The 17,500-nt window shown below is 33.5% G+C and overlaps 1 protein-coding gene across 1 annotated transcript in view; it reads left to right on the top strand.

Moving 5' to 3' along the window:
• Positions 1-4,521: 4,521 nt before the first annotated feature.
• The window catches only part of LOC118446187 (uncharacterized), a 42,911-nt gene continuing 29,932 nt past the window's right edge, over positions 4,522-17,500 (top strand). Inside the window, exon 1 of the mRNA XM_085659743.1 lies at positions 4,522-5,987. The gene's annotated coding sequence lies outside the window, so the exon portion shown is untranslated. The remainder of the gene's footprint in view (positions 5,988-17,500) is intronic.

Below are 17,500 nucleotides of genomic sequence, written 5' to 3'. Positions count from 1 at the left end.
AGAGGAGAGGAGAGGAAAGGAAAAGAAAGGAGAGGAGAGGACTGATAGGAGGATAAGAAGGGAGGGAGGAAGATGGGGTTGGGTGGGGAGGAAAAGAAGTTCGATTTTCCCGCTTTTCCAAATATTATCCCTACACGAAACCCGGAACGATTATTCTGGAACGTTGGATGTTAGCTAAAAGCGAGAAAAATCTCTGATGGTGGCTACGTAGTAAGTACCTTACTTCGCGTGGAAGGAGCCGAAGGATGGCCGAAGGAAACGAAAGAGGATGAGGAGGTTACAACGTAATGGTAGAGTAGAGAGAAACGTTGAAGAAGTTTACGCGCGTTTGTATGTATAAATGTGTGTGTGTGTGTTAGTTTGCAAAGAAGAGGGGGAGGAGGTAAAGCACGCGGGCGAAGGGGAAAAACGACTCGGAACTCGCGAGCCGTAGCGGTACTCGTTTTCTTCGCTGCCATACACATACATAGAGAGAAAGAGAAAGAGAAAGAGGAGAGAGAGAGAGAGAGAGAGAAGCTATCCACCTTGCCACGAAATCGAATAAATCGTCATTTCTCTCTTTCTCTCTATCTCTCTCTCTCTCTCTCTCTTTCTTTCTTTTCTTTCGTTGATTCGATCAGTAGAGGTCATCGAACCGAATTAATACCAAACAAGATTTATATATATATATATATATATATATATATATATATGTGTGTGCGTCTGTATGTGTGTGTATATATGATATAATTTATAATAATAATAATAATATATATATATATGTATATAACCATAAATTTGTCTTATCTTTTATTATCTGATCTTACAGATCGAAAGTAATCTATATTATATGGCTATTAGAATTATTTATCATTCTATACTCATATCTTCGTATTTCTTTTATTTCACGTTTTTCCCCGTTTTATCATTGTGCATCGTATTCCTTTATTTTTTTTTTCTATTTTTCTTTTCTTTTTAAACCATTTCTAATTTTGTTTCTTTCTTTTTTCTTTTTTTTTTGTCTTTTCGTAACAAGAAGAAAAAAAAAAAAGAAAAGAAAACAAGCTCGGTCTATGTATAAAAATTGATTTAAGAAGGATCTTCAACCATGGGGTTGAAAATTCGTAGAACCGTAGGGTACAACTCTTGGCGATCGAGCGTTTCAGATAGGCCGTTGGTAAAGAAAAGTCGTCGTAATATTTCACGGAGGGCGAACGAGGAAGTAGCGACGACGATGGAGGAGGAGGAGGAGGAGGAGGAGGAGGAGGAGGAGGAGATGGTGTTGTAGAGAGGGAAGAGGAGGGCAAGAGGAGAAGGAGGAGGAGGAGGTGGAGGTGGAGAAGGATGAAGAGGAAGAGAAAGAGGGAAAGGTTTGAACAGAGAGAGAGAGAGAGAGAGAGAGAGAGAGAGAGAGAGAGAGAGTAAGAGTAAGAGAGAAAGAGAGAGAAGTCGAAACGAACTCGGTGCTCGTTTCTATGCAGCGGTATTTGCTTGCCTTGCAACGAGGTATTTCAGAATAGTCATTATCACTAGTTCGCTTCCTCCTCATAATAGAAACTCGAATGGATCGCCTCGACTTTTCTTCTTTTTTTTTCTTCTTCCCTTTCTTTCCTTTCTTCCTTCCTTTCTTTCCTTCTTTCTTTCTTCCCTTTTTTTTTATCCTTTACCTTCTCATTCTCTTTCTCTTTCACTCTGTCTATTTTTCTATCTCTATCTCTCTCTCTCTCTCTCTCTCTTTCTCTCTCTCTATTTTATTTTTATTTTTCTTTCTGTCTTTCGAACGATCGAAACTATCATAGAAATGGCATACCAACGTACATAACGTAAATACGATTATTGCTTAGAATTTTACCTATAAATATATTGTGTATATATATATATATATATATATATATATATATATATATATGTGGATACAATTACTTAAGTGTATATGCGCAAATATTCGAAGGACTTTTATGGCTATCCGTTATTACGTTCTCGTTAAAATCCTATATATATATATATACACACACACACACACGCACACGTACGTCTTCCCTTTTAACTATCACTCACACTTTTTCAAAGTTTCTTCGTTGAAATATCGTGAAAATACGAAGATCGATGTCACGAATGGATCATCTCCCTCTCTCTCTCTCTCTCTCTCTCTCTCTCTCTCTCTTTACCTTTTTTCTATCTATCTATCTATCCATTTTTCTTTTTCTATCTTTAGATCTTTTTTCGGATTCGTTCACGAATCTACTAGCTATCTACAGTTACATTCGTCAATTAAGCCCTATTTGAAAATACATCGTGAAAAAGCCGGCCGTCAGCCGCAAAGGTAAATACGTCCCTTTCCCCCCGTTCATCCCTTACCTTTTACTCTCTTCCGCTTCTCACTCTCTACCGGTACTCGTCCGGGCTTACAAAGTTATGCCGTATTCCTCGTTAAATAACGGAAAGGTAAAAAGGAGAAGGATGATGAAGAGGAGGAGGAGAAGGAGGAGAAGGAGGAGAAGGAGGAGAAGGAGGAGGAGGAGGACGAGGACGGGATGAGTAGGATACGAAAGAAAAAAAAAAAAAAAAAGAGAAAAAGATTAAATAAAAAACACAAAAAATATATATTCACGAGTTCACCGACGAGCTTCGCCTCTCCCAACGCGACTCTCGCATTATCTTTCGCATTTTGCTTTTCGAAGATGAAACAAACGTCTTTTTCGATATATTCATATTAAATATGAAACAAAAATAAATATGAAAAGTAAAAGAGAATTACTAGATATAATTTTAAATATGACAGAGAGATAATTTAGATATATATATATATATATATATATATATGTACGTATATTTTTCAACGATCTCTTTGAATATTTTCGACGAGGACGATAATTCGTTAGATTTCCTACGTGTGTATATATGTGTGTGTATATGAATATATATATATATATATAATATATGTATATATATATAACTCGATTCAAATGGAGCACAAACCACCGATAGAAGGACTATATTATCGATTAATCGTGATTCACGATAAAAAGTCCCACTTTCGATTTTCCATTCGAACGAATAAATTGAAACCAAAATGTAAGCGCTAAAGCTCGGGTACGAACGATCTCGATATTCTCGATTTTCAATGGATCCGATCAGTTAGAGAATCAAAAGCACATTGTCATCGTACACATATGTATATATCTACCTACATATAAATACATACATACATACATACATACATATATATATACATACATACATGTGTTACCTATAGATGTGTATAAATAAATAAAATATATATATATATGTATATATATACATACACATATACACGTATGTATATCGATACGTGTGGCAAACCAATATAGAGAACGAAAGAAAAAGAGAAAGAAAAAGTGAGAGAGAGAGAGAGAGAGAGAGAGAAAGACGCCTTACCGCTTTCAAATATATCCCCGTCGAGCATCCATAACAAACCCTTCCTATCTCCCATTAAATCAAACGCAAACCGCCCGGCGAGCCGACAGTTCATTTAACCCGCCCCCTTCCGTGGCGGCGCTCGACGACCACCCCGCCCTCTATCTCTCTCTCTCTTTCTCTCTCTCTCTTTCTCTCTCTCTCTCTCTCTCTCTCTTCCTCTCAAATCATCCGTTCGTCAGAAGCTCGACGCCGTGTGTTCTTCCACCCTCTCGTGACGTGCTCGATTTCGTTTAGAACGAAACAAAAGATAAAAAGAAAGGAGAAAAAGAGAGAAAGAAAGAAAGAGAGAGAAAGAAAGAGAGAGGGAGACAAACTCGAAAGATAAGTACTCCGTGTGCTTTCACGTCGTCCGAACCATCACGAATAAAATTGGTGCTTGCGATTAGTCGCGATTAGAGTAACAGTTACCGTTTTCTTCTTCTCGAGTACTACCACGTCAAATCACATTTTTATGTATAAATATGTATATATATATATATATATATATATATATATATATATATATATATATATATATGGTATATATATCACGTATTACTTTCATAGGAAAAGAATAAGAAAGAAAGAAAGACAGACAGACAGACAAATAGCAAACAGCAAACAGATAGAGAGAGAGAGAGAGAGAGAGAGAGAGAGAGAGAGAGAGAGAACGAAGGACGTACGGTGAGTTTAAGCGCCGTTGGAAAATAAGAGGTTAGGGGAAGAAGTGAGGAGGGAAAAGAGGAGGAGGTGGTGGAAGAGAAGGAGGAAGAAGAGGAGAAGGTGGAGGAGGTAGGAGAAGCTCGCTCGAGGTGGACGCGATGTGCGCACAGAAAAGAGAAAGAGAAAGAGAGAGAGAGAGAGATAGAAAGAAAGAAGAGCGCGAGTCGAGCGAAAGGAGAGCGAGGAGGAGTAGGAGGAAAGAGGAAGGATGACGAACGAAGAGAGAGAGAAAGAGAAAGAGAAAGAGAGAGCGAGTGAGAGTGAGCGAGCGAACGAGAGAGAGAAAGAGAGAGAGAGACAAATAGAGAGAAGCGTAGAGGGGGACTCGGAACTCGTGTCGTAGCGGTGCGACGATCGGTCGGGTATCTTCGTGTCGTGAGCCACACACTCGGCCGGTATCGGCTCGCATACGCGCTCAGTCGTGCTCGGGCCTTGCTCGCGTACAGACGTGTTTCTCTTTGAATTAATATCTATATCGTGCGCGCGCCGAGAAAATACTTCGGACTTGGGACATAGAGAGATAGATAGATAGATAGAGTTTGAGAGTGTTTTAGCTTACTCCTCTGATCGTCGAGGTCACCGCACACTTTCTATATATCATACACACACACACACACTCTCTTTCTCTCATTCTATTTCTCGTATCTTCTTATCATTATTATACTTGTCCATTCCGTTCGGATTGATCATTTCTTTTTTGACCGATAATATACTTCGTCCGATACTCCGATCGAAGTTTTGTCATATCGGTGCTTCTGAACTATATCGATGACATTAAAGAAAAAAAGTGCAAAAGTTCATATTTAATATTGGGGACCGATTGTTATGTGATGTGTGAAAGACGATAGTGTTATTCGCGTGTTAACTCTATATTAATATATAGAAGAACGAAAAAAGATATACATATATATATATATATATACATATATATATATATATATATATTATATATATATATAGATAGATAAGTGTTATTGGAAGTTGCGGAAAACATCAATCGGTGTCTCATCTGTCCACCTACTATTATACTATTACTACTACTACTACTACTACTACTACTACTACTACTACTACTACTACTACTAATATTACTACGGGGATATTAAAAGCGGTCTCGAGTAACAGTGATAATCACGGACCGCTTTAAACGGTGCGCGAGTGACGCTCTCGCGATCCTAACGTGTTCCGATTAACTTCGTTCCGTTACGCGTATTCCCTCGAGTGTGCGCTCCACAATATATATATATATATATATATATATATACGCGCACACACACGTATATATATATATATAATATAATATAAAGCGAGAGGACTCGCGGGAGTAGGAAGAAGGAACAAAGAAACGACGTGCCTACTACACTATTACTACTAAACTACTACTACTACTACTACTACTGTGTATCATCTCTCTGTGTTAAGAGAGAAAGAAGAAAAAGGAGGAAAAAAAGGGAAAAAAGAAAGAAAGAAAGAGTGAGAAGAAAAGAGAAGGAAACACGAGAAAGGGGGTGTCCATCGTTGGTTATATATATATATATTATATATATATATATATATATATATATATATATATATATCACTCTCATTCACTCCCTCCAACATTACTTCGTCCTCTTATTGGACTCTACTCTTCGACAAGAGAACAGCAGCAGCAGTAGCAGCAGCAGCAACAGCATCATCATCCAGAATCAACATCAACACCACCGTCATCATCATCAACAACATCATCATCATCATCAACATCGTGGTGTTGGTGGTGATGGTAGAGTAGTGGTGTCGTGTCAATTGCATCCCACGTACGACGACGTCTACGAAGCGACAGCGACGACTTCGGATTGTCTCTTGAGGTAAAGTGATTTTTAAATGACGTCACGGGAGAGAACATACGTCAAGTTGAGCAACCTCCACGACCACGTACGCCACCGACTACCGTGTCTGACCCCCCTCTCCCTCCCCATCTCCAGATCTCAACCTCCTCCTTCACCTCCATCTTCTATCCCTCCTCCTATCAACTACTACAGCAGAACCACCATCACCCCTCCTCCCATACCCGCTATCCTCGATTGCACGTACGCACTCCCATCGTGTCATACCACACGCATACATACTATATATATATATATATATATATATATATATATATATATAGATAAATAGATTGTAGGTATACCTACCTACCTACCTACCTACCTACCTACCTACCTACCTACCTACCTAACCTCTATCCATATATCTATCTAGCTATATATCTTTCTCTTTTTTATTTTCCTTTTCTCTTTCCTTCCTTCCTTCCTTCTTTCTTACTTTCTATCTTTCTCTCGCACGTGCTCTATAAGAATAATGATATTACGTACTGGCCACGACACGTCGATGGATAGTATAATCTGGATAATGCGTTGCCGTAGGTTTTTATACAAACACCCATATTACGCACATATATATATATATTTATATATACATGACACAAATAAATGTTATATGATATCTTCTTCTTCTACTTCTTCTTGTTCTTCTTACGTTGACGCAGGTAACAGGGAATTCCGTCCAACTAACTGATACATATGTATATATAGATATATAACTATGATCGCGTGGCACGTAAGCATGTTATCTTGGAAACACAAACTCTACCAAGAATCGATGAGCATATCGCGGAAACGAACGACGTCGATCGGATTCCGAATAATCGCTTCGAATATAAAAGTCAATTTGAAGAGTACTTAGATACTTGAAATATATTTTCTTTCTTTCTTTCGTTCGTTCGTTCTATCAGTTCGATTCGTTGTTCCAACTTCTTTTATTTCTTCCTTTTTTTTTCTTTTCTCTCTCTCTCTCTCTCTCTCTCTCTCTCTCTCTCTCTCTCTCTCTTTTACTTCGTCTTTTTTGTTTCTCTAAAAATTCATTCAACGATTCCATTCACAACGTATAATGTTTATTACGCGTTTATTATGTACATACGTATACAAGCCTAACTAATACATTGATTTGGTATTTACAAGAAGATATCTCTAAATCACTCGACGCTATTCGATTTATCACGTCTAGCGTCTGCTTAGGGAATGCCATTAAGCGGATTGCTCCGGTGCTATCGATTTTGTACGCTTTATGCATCGGCCCTCCTCTCCTTCTCCTCCTCTTCATCCTCATCCTCCTCTCTGAAACGTGCGATCTTTGTAAATCCATATACTCTTGTTCTTTTTCTATGTGTTTCTCTTTCCCTCTCTCTCCCTCTCTGTCTCTCTCTTTCTTTCTCTCCCTCTCTGCCTCTCTCTTTCTCTATTCATCTGTCTCTTTCTGTCTCTGTCTTCTAATTTACGCATTCTCTCTCACTTAACTTTGATCTTTATACGTCCTTGGTTGCTTCTTTGTCGAACTTAACGCGATAATAAATTCGTGAGTACGCAAAATCTCCCACTTACATATATATATATATATATATATTTATATTTATATCTTTATCATACCAATCGTACATATATGTGCCGGTGTGTATGCATATGTATTTATAGTAAAATTTAGGGAGTCCGAAGTGTGAAATTTATTTTTATCGAACATAAGCAAGATGACGCTTACGATATGTTCCACGTTCGTTTTTCGTGTTCCTTGAAAGAGAAAGAGATAGAGAGGGAGAGAGAGAGAGAGAGAAAAAGAGAGAAAGAAAGAAAGAGAGAGAGAGAGAGAGAGTGAGAGGGAGGGAGAGAGGGAGGGAGAAAGAATGCTCCGATTCCTCCATCTCCTCCACTTCTACCTTCTCCTCTTCTTCCTCCTTCTCATCTTCCCCCTCTTTCGTTCTTTCTGACGTCATCTTTGTTATCTCTAGAAACGCATATAGTTCTCCTTATCTCTCCTTCTTCTTCTTCTTCTTCTTCTTCGTCTTCTTCTTCTTCTTCTTCTTCGTCTTCTCCTTCTTTGCGTTCGATTTCGCAAAATTTGTTTAAGTAACTTAACCTTCGGCAACTCATTGCCGTTGGATCAGTTGATTAATCTGTTTATTATGTTCTTTGATTATACAGAGAGAGAGAGAGAGAGAGAGAGAGAGAGAGAGAGAGAGAGAGAGAGAGAGAGAGAGAGAGAGAGAGAGAGAGAGAGAGCTATCGAGAGGGAAAAAAAAATTTTTTTTCTCAATCGTTTAAAAACGATCGACGACACCTACTTTAAATTTTGGCTATAGAATTTATTCAACTACCTTTTTTTCCATTTTTTTTTTTTTTACTTAATTCAATTTTTCATTAATATTAAATTGAATTAAATTGATAAAAATAATTTTTCTTATTTTTTATATATATATATATACATACACGCATGTATATGACGGTTAATTAATTAAGATGTTTTTAGAAAGCCATTGGTAATTTAACTATAACGAGAGAGAGAGAGAGAGAGAGAAAATTGAAAGCATTCTGTAATTGAAAGATTCTGAATTGAAAGATTTCTCTGTAATTTTCCGTGGATAAATCTATGTACACTGATTTTACTGTCGTAGAACGTGGAGAACGTTGTACATAAGTATTAGCTTTGGTATTAGAGCGTGTTCGTATAACGACAGTTCTTGAACTTCTCACGAATTCGATATCGAAGTTGAAAGGGAAGTTTGGGCCGTCGTGACCGTTCCCTTCGTTAAACCTAACGCACGAAAGCTTCCTTCAAACGAGAACATTAACTGCATATGTCAAAAATTTCAAAAACTCTCCTTTGACCTTTCGTACTAAAGGATTTCACTCTCCTCCCACTCCCCCCCCCCACACCCTCCTCCAAACCGATTTTATTTTCAACGAATATCTCTAATGCAAATATCAGAAAATGTTTATTTATTTATTTATTTATTTATTTATTTATTTTCTTGTTTAACGCAATTTGTGTTCATTTAAATATCTATCGATTATAAGAATTAAAAAGGGATTTGAAAAAGAAAAAAAAAAAAAACAAAGGGAGAAACAAAAAAATTGGCGCGAATAAAAAAATCGGCGTATTCAAAATGGCGATGATAGCGATCATTTAAAAAAAAAAAAAACATTGTTTTTTTATTTATTTATTTATTTTTTTTTTTCTTTTTTCTTTTTCTTTATGGAAATATTCATATTTCTATTTATATCTTTTCGATTACGGGGGCGGGAGGGAGCGGGAGAAGGAAAAACGAAGGGAAATAACCGATGATAAATAAATCGTAAAGAGTATCGGCTGGAATAAAAATGACTCATCAAAGGATGAGTGGGTCAAACTTTTTAACTTTCCCATTTGTGATCTTTCTATTTTTCTTTTCTGTTTTTTTTTTTTTTTTTTTTTTTCGATAAGATCGAGATGTGTATACACAAAGAAAAAAAAAATAACAAAACAAAAAGAAAAAAAAAGACAAACAAGATCAGTCAATTTATTGTAGAGTCAACAGATTAGAAAAGGATAAAAGGACTTATCGCATTTTAAGTACTATAAAATTTCAATTATATCGTCGTCTTTTGTACTCGATAGAAAAATAACAATCCCCCGTCGACGATCCATAATATAGTTTCAATCTCTTTTTCTCATTCGATACACGCTTATCTCTCCGCTTTTTATTTTTTCGAAATAACAAATATTTTCCTACGAAATTATTCCGAACGTATGTGCTCATAATTATGAAAGTTTTTATAAGTCATATATTTCTTTTTTCATGATATTTCAAGAATAAATAAATAATACTAAATGAATTCCGTATAATGTTGAAATAACAGGTACTATCTAAAAGTTGCATTTTTTTTTTTTTTTTTTTTGACAATGTATCGTAAAAATTACATTAAATTAATTTAGTCTAAAATAAATGTGATGTGAAATAACTGATAAACTTTTTTTTTCTTTCTTTCTTTCTTTTTTTTTTTTTTTTTTTTTTTTTTCTTTACTTGGACCACTTTCATAATTATGAGCGCGTATATTTAAAAAATAAAAAAAAAAAAGAAAAACCATGTAATACAATATAAATTTCCCATCGGAGTGTGTGGTCGAATAAAAAAAAAAAAAAACAAGAACAAAAACGAAACAAAATAAAAAAATGAAAAAAAAAAAAAAAAAGAAAAGAAGAAAAGAAAAAGAAAAAGATCGTGAGATAAGACATGTTTATACGTCTTTATTGTAAAGTGAAATCCTTTCGAAATGAAGAAAAGTTTTATTTAACGCGCGTTACTATACATTTTTTCTTCGCTTACGTGATTTCAACGACGATAAATCATTTACAAAGTAAAATTAGACGTTCCTTCGTCGTTCAGAAGAAAATAACATATCCCCGATAATTAATTACTTATCGCAAAAGGGACTTTCGAATTTGTAAACAATGCGAACGTTTCTAAGATCAACGAATTGAAGTTATATATACAACTTGATAAATGAAAGATCGAGAAAATGGTCGATTGTAAGTAAGGTGAGGTGGGGATTGAGATGAGATGGAAGAAAGTGAGAAGAATTCATAGATCAATTACGAACATAATATAATTGCGTGGACGCAAAGAAAAAATATAAACAAATAAATAAATAAATAAATAAATGAATAAATGACTAATTAAATATTAGTCATTTAATTCTAATATATTATATATTATATATTATATATTATCAGATGAGATTTCTCACGTTTCATGTTCCAATTTGATAGAATTATAAACGATATTAGTAATATATTAAGAGAGAAAAAGAAAGAGAGAGAGAGAGACAGAGACAGAGAGAAAATAATAATAATAATAATAATAATAATAATAATAATAATAATAATAATAAACAACAATAGGCGGAAACACAATTTCTAAATCTTTTTTCTTTCCCTTTTCTTTCCTTTGATCTCTTAGCATCTTCCGCTACATCGATGTTGCGAAAAATAAAAGGAAAAATAGAGAACAAAAATAAAAATAAATAAAAAAAAAAAAAAGAGAGAGAGAAAGAAAGAGGGGGAGAGCCCGGAAAAGAAGAAGAAGAAGAAGAAGAAGAAGAAGAAAGGAAAACCCGTTAGAAATTATCCGAGGTTGCATGCACGCTCATGTGTCTGTCTCTATCAGTGTATATGTATGTGTGCAGAAGAGAACGCTATAATCTTTCGCGGTTCTTGTCCTCCTCCTCCTCCGCCTCCTCCTCCTTCTCCTCTTTCTCCACCTTCTCCTCGTCGTCGAGTTACGAAGTCAGGCGAGCACGGCGATGAAAGAAGAACGGCGGCCGCGTGAAAGTAAAGAAAGTGGGCCGCACGAAGTAGTCTTCAAGCTACAACAAGCACACGGCAGGCACATACTACCATCCCTTTTCTTCTCTTACCAAAGAGATACCTCTACCACTACTTCCACCTCCCCATCTCTCTACCTTCACCTCCCCGTCTCTTTACCTCCACCTCCCAATCTCTATCTCCACCACCACCGCCTCTTACTTCCGTTTTTCGTGATCGTCTCGATCTTCGTCAAATCCAAAAAAAAAAAAAAAAAAAAAAGAAAAAAAAAAGGAAAGAGAGAGGGGAGGGAGGAGGGCAAGCCATTGGCTCCCCAATCATTCTCACGAGATTCCATTTTCTTCTTTCTCTTTATAGAATTCACACATACGTACGTACATGTGTCCCCTGTGTGTATAATACACGATTGATAAAGGATAGATAGAGATAGACGTATTTTATATAGATAGAATGAGAGAGAAACTATTATAAGAGAGTTTATTTTCTATTCGTAGCAAATAGTTTTCGTCCGATGATCTCCGAGTAAAAAATTAATAATTTAAAAGGGGAAAAATGAAAAAAAAAAAGGAAAAAAGAAGGAGGCAGAATTTTCTCTGCCTTTCTCTCTCTCTCTCTCTCTCTCTCTCTCTCTCTCTCTCTCTCTCTCTCTCTCCCTCTTTCTCTTTCTAATAGCAGTAGCTGCAGTGGCAGCAGCAGCAGCAGCGGCAGTAGCAATAGCGACGGTGGCAGATATACGTGAATTAATATTCGAGTTAGTTTGGAGAGACGCCAAAACGGATCTGAAAGTTATACTGGTATTACGATGAAACGATTAATATTTGAAAGAGTTTAGCAATGCGTCTCTGTGTGTTAGAAAAAGAAAGAGAAAAAATGTATGCATGTACGTGTGTGTGTCAGTGAGTGAATGAGTGAGTGAGCGAGTGATTGGTTGTAAAGAGATAACGGTACTCTCTCTCTCTCTCTCTCTCTCTCTCTCTCTCTCTCTCTCTCTCTCTCTCTCTCTCTCTCTCTCTCTCTCTCTCTCTCTCTCTCTCTCTTTCACTCTCTGTCTTTCTCTGATGATCGTACAATAAGCTTCTTACTTCTTTTTCTTACTAATTTCTCACAAAAGCATTTTAATAAGTTTTAATCGTGTATTCGATTGATATATATATATATATATATATATATATATATAAAAAGAAAAAAATAAGTAAATAAATAAAATAAATATATAAATAAAAGAGCAAAATATTATTCTTAGAAGATGATCGAAGATTTGTCTTAGAAGACGCTACAAACGACGAAGAACTTTCAAGTATTATATATATATATATATATTCACATACACATTCACATACACATACGTTTCCCTTTCGCGCTGAGGAACACGAACGATGTGCGGGTAGTAGACAGACACTAGATACGATGTTGAGTATGGTATAATCGATAATGAGTGTACACGGCTAATGGATATTTGATCGTAGAGATTACCTAATGCTAAGCGCAAGTTCAGCAAGAAAAACAACGTATCTATAGATTTATATATATATATATATCGCATGTGTATATGTATGGATATTTTATGCGTACATTGTAGTACATATGCGTGTACATATGCGTATGCATTACATACACACATGTAAGCGTGTATACATAGATACGTATTTGTAAAAAAAAAAAAAAAAAAAGAATAACTAACAAAAATCATTATTCCTTGATATATTTTATCAATGAATAATAGATGAATTGAAAATCTTAATAGATCATTAATATTATTTCTTCAAATTCTTTTTTCTTTTTTCCCCTTGTTTCTTTTTCTTTTTATTCATAATTTCTAATAGATATTACCCAAATACACACACATACATTATTATACATACATACGTACGTACGTACAAACGTACATACGTACGTACATACATATTATCGTCTTTCGAGATACATGAGTATGTAATCATTTTTATGAGTCATTATACGTATAGAGATCTAATGGCAATGACGGTGCAATTTCAAAAAGAAACATTTTCATTCTCGTTAACCAATGTAGAATAGATCTATTTTATATTATATGTGTCATTTTATCGAATAACGAGAAAGAGAGAGAGAGACATACATACATATATATATGTATATGTATATATATATATATATATATATATATATATATATATATATACATGTATATATATATATGTACATATATATATATATATATCCGGATAGATGGGGACATATAATTGTGATATTCGAATCGTCGAGATGCAAATTAATCGCAGTCTGTCAGAAGTTTTAGAAAGTCTTGTCGTCAAGGTGATTGTTACGAGTTTGGAGCAGGGCCAATATCAACGTAGCTAAACGGCATCGTAGCTGAGGAGGATCAAGCTTTTACCGTCCCTTCTCCTCCTCCTCCTCCTCCTCCTTCCCTTCCCTCCCCACCCGTCCTCGCCGTACAACGTTTCGAGAATTTCCAAGTGGAATTCAGAATCCAAGTTTAAATTGACCGACCGTGATAATAAGATTATTATTAGAAATTACGCTGGGGTTTTTTTTTGTTTTTTTATTTTTTTTTATTTTTTTTTTTTTATTTTTATTTCTTTTTTTCTTTTATTTTTGTTATATTACGCACGCAGGACGAGGATTTTGATTTTGAGATTTTTTTTTCTTTCTGTTTTTTTTTGTTTTTTTTTTTTTGTTTTTTTTTTTTTGTTATTTTTTTTGTTTTTTTTTTTTGTTTTATCATTTAAGTTGAGAACGTCGTAAGAAGACGAGAAAGCATGTAAAAAAAAAAAAAAATTCAAATTCCTCACGAACGAATCCCAAAGACATAATTAAAAGCTAAAGAAAATTAATTCGACGATCCAAATCCGATTGTGTATAATGATATAAGATTATTATTAGAAAATATGTTTGGATTTTTAATATACGGATAGAGATATTTTTCTTTTCTTTTTTCTCTTTTCTCACTTGTTTTGTTTTGTTTTGTTTTTCTTTTGTTTTCATCTTTTTTTTCCCCCCTTTTCCCCTTATTTCTATCGAAGCCGAGAATGTGAAAAAAGGATGAAAATAATTTTTGGAATTCAAATTTTCCGCCATAAAAATGACCCAAATGTTACCTATAGCAAAGAAAACCGATCGACTATCGACTCCGGTTTTATCCGTTGAATATTTATCGTTATCTTCTCTCTCTCTCTCTCTCTCTCTCTCTATCTCTATCTCTATCTCTCTTTGGCATATCAGCTTACAGCTTTACACGATCATCATCAGAATATTTTAGTTCCTTTCTTTTTCTCTTTCTTTCATTCTTAACTTCAAGATGTCGATTATTACCATACCAAACCTTTATTTTTCAAAGGCATAGATTCTTTTTTTTATTTTTTTTTTTTTTTTTTATTATTATTTATTCCAAAAGTATTAACAAGCAAACCTTAGGATATCTATTTACGTGTACATCAAATATATATATATATATATACTATAATATTGAAATACAGTATAAAGAAATAATTTGTTATATATATATATATACAAGTTTATGTATGTAGTACTTCGATATCTTAAGAGATTCGATTACTAATTAAATATAATCAATAAATTTAATAAAATATAATTGACGTATTTAATAAATTATTTAAATTATTAAAAATTTATTAATTAACAATTATATATATATAATAAATTTACTTTTAGTAAAATAATTAACAAAAAACTAAATATATTTTTACTAATATATATATATATATATATATATATATATATATATATATCAACAAACACATACCATACATGCCACAAAAGTCAAGATAAAAAAAAAAAAGAAAAAGAGAGAGAGAGAGAAAGAAGTGGGGATGAGAAAGGCTGATAAAAATGTTCTCATCAAGCTTATGTTCCGCTCGAAATCCGATATATATTCGTAGAACTCACCCAACTAGTAGTATACTACCACTACCACCTTCCCAAGTTCATTCTGTGATAGGGACGAAAGCAACCATTATAATAGCTACACACTAGGCATCCGTGTTCTCGCCAAAATCCACGACCCCTCTTCTTCTTCTTCTCTTGCTTCGAAATCGAAAGGTCGTGGCATTCCGTGTTCCCTCTTCATTCCGATGCCCTTCCGTTGCTCTTTTTCTCCCTTTCTTTCCTTTCTCCATCGTCGTCGTCGTCACTATATACGTACGTACGTACATACCTATGTACATATGTATGTATGTATGTATGTATGTATGTATTTATGTAGGTAGGTATGTATACACACGGAACCTTCCCAGGGTCGCGTGAAAAATAATCCAATTAGCGACAATTGACATGACGCGATCGTAGAAGAGAATCGTGCGATTCTTTCATACTTCCGTGATATGTATTATATTATATTATATATATATTCGCCTTTTCATTTTATTCGCAAGAAAGGTATTTAAGGGGGAAAAAGAAAATATTCATATATCTTAAAAAAAAAATAAAATAAAAATAAAAGTAAAAATAAAAAGAGAAGAAGAAGAAAGAGAAAATATGACTTTTGTCAATTAGCACAATTTCATCGTTTTAGAAAGAAAATAAATGTTAATGTTTTTTTTTTTTTTTTTTTTTTTTTTTTTTTTTTTTTTATCGATCTTAATAGCTTTTAATATCTATTAATTATTACACTATCATTAGATTAAATAATCGTATGAAATTATTTAATATATATATCCGAAAGAATAAAAAGTATGTATCAAAACACGATTAGTCATTGGTTAAATTTTCCCTTTTTTTTTCTTTTTTTTCTTTTTTCTTTTTTTGGTCATTTCATGAAGAATAATAAATTTAAACTTCTAGAACCGAGTTTAAACGACTTTAATATTGATTTGTTTTACGATCATCGATGGAAAAAAAAAATAGTCATATTTATAGAATCGAATTGACTCGTATATTTTAGATTTTCAATTTGACCCATATTTTTTAAGTAGACGAATTCCATCGTTAATAGTCGTACTTTTTTATTTATTTTTTTTTTCCCTTTCTCTATTACTGGGGAGCAAAAAATAAAAAAAGCTGTATAATTTGTGCCAATATAACTGGTTGTATAATTCTCTAAGAATACTATACTATATTTATAGTTAGCTATTATTACTTATACGTACGTAAGTATTATAAGTAATATAATTATAGTATATTAAACTACTAATCATATGACTTATACTATAGAAAAAAAAAGAAAGAAAGAAAGAAAGAAAGAAAAATAAAAGAATAAAGAGAGCACGAAACTTCTTAGATAAAAGTATCAATTAATCATTCAACGATAAAATGAAACCTAAGAATAAGAATACGAATAGTAAAAAAAAAAAAAAAAGAAAAGAAAGAAATGGTATAATATGCAAGTTAACGAACGATACGAGTGTTCGAAAATTAAAAAATATATATACATATATATATATATATATATATATATATATATATATATTTAAAAAGAATACGATTTTGATATGATTTAAAGAGTATCGTTCTTGACAATTTCAAACATTAAGAAATGGATCGATTGGCACATTTCCATTAGATAAGCCTGATAGAAACGATTCCTCTCCCCCCCCCCTTTCTGTCTTTTTAGTTGACTTTTTTTTTCTTTTTTATATTCCAAATGAAAAAGAGATAGCAGCAGAATAAAAGAGATAGTAGTAGTAATAATAGCGATCGTAATAGTAGTAGTAATAAGAGCGTAAGATATAAACGCGCATGCATGCGTAAGATAGAAAAAAAAAAACAAAAAAAAATAAAAAAAAAGATAAGGAGAATCTGTAACGAAGTCGCACGAAGGAGGTATATTTTTAGCGGGTATTTTAAAACGCTAACGCGTTAGGCGCGCCGACAAAAAAAATTCATTCGTCGCGAGAACTCGACGGATAAAACTTTTACGACAATAATCGCGACAAATAAACATCTAACTTCTTATACTTTATCTTATCTTCATTGATATATATATATATATATATATATATATATATATATATATATATATATGTAACAAGAAATACCATTTAATACTTGTTTACGTTCCAAGTATAAATTATCTCTACGAACATAATAATTCGTAAATATATTTTTTTATAAATTTACAACATAATAAACAAAACTTTACATATATATATATATATATATTATAATAAAAATGTATTATATTAATTTGTAATACATAATTTGTTACACATAAATAGTAATTTGACACGTATA

This window comes from Vespa mandarinia, chromosome 10, assembly GCF_050613455.1.
Source record: "Vespa mandarinia isolate Hongniang chromosome 10, ASM5061345v1, whole genome shotgun sequence".
NCBI classification, from domain to species: domain Eukaryota; kingdom Metazoa; phylum Arthropoda; class Insecta; order Hymenoptera; family Vespidae; genus Vespa; species Vespa mandarinia.
Note: the sequence above shows the minus strand (reverse complement) of the source record. Positions and strands in the feature narration are given on the sequence as shown.